The sequence below is a fragment of the Penaeus monodon genome, chromosome 34, assembly GCF_015228065.2.
Source record: "Penaeus monodon isolate SGIC_2016 chromosome 34, NSTDA_Pmon_1, whole genome shotgun sequence".
Taxonomy (NCBI): domain Eukaryota; kingdom Metazoa; phylum Arthropoda; class Malacostraca; order Decapoda; family Penaeidae; genus Penaeus; species Penaeus monodon.
Genome location: NC_051419.1, coordinates 7,650,005 through 7,650,206, shown reverse-complemented (window position 1 = coordinate 7,650,206; position 202 = coordinate 7,650,005). Strand labels below are relative to the sequence as shown.

The 202-nt window shown below is 31.7% G+C and overlaps 1 protein-coding gene across 1 annotated transcript in view; it reads right to left on the bottom strand.

Annotated features, from left to right (window-relative positions):
• LOC119594803 overlaps positions 1 to 202 on the bottom strand; it is a gene marked incomplete in the record, with an annotated part of 120,867 nt that overhangs the window by 44,725 nt on the left and 75,940 nt on the right.

Below are 202 nucleotides of genomic sequence, written 5' to 3'. Positions count from 1 at the left end.
GCAATTTAGATGTAAAATATATAAACACTAAGATGATGTAATTACACAATTACCTTCTCCTTTTTTGTGTCTTTGTTTTTATCACGCGTAACTGACCATGCATTCTTGCGTGATCGTGTGATGTTGCATTAAAGTTGCCTTGACTGTTTTCTTTTTCGTTATTCTTTTTTTCTTCTAAATATTGCATTACTGATCTGTCACT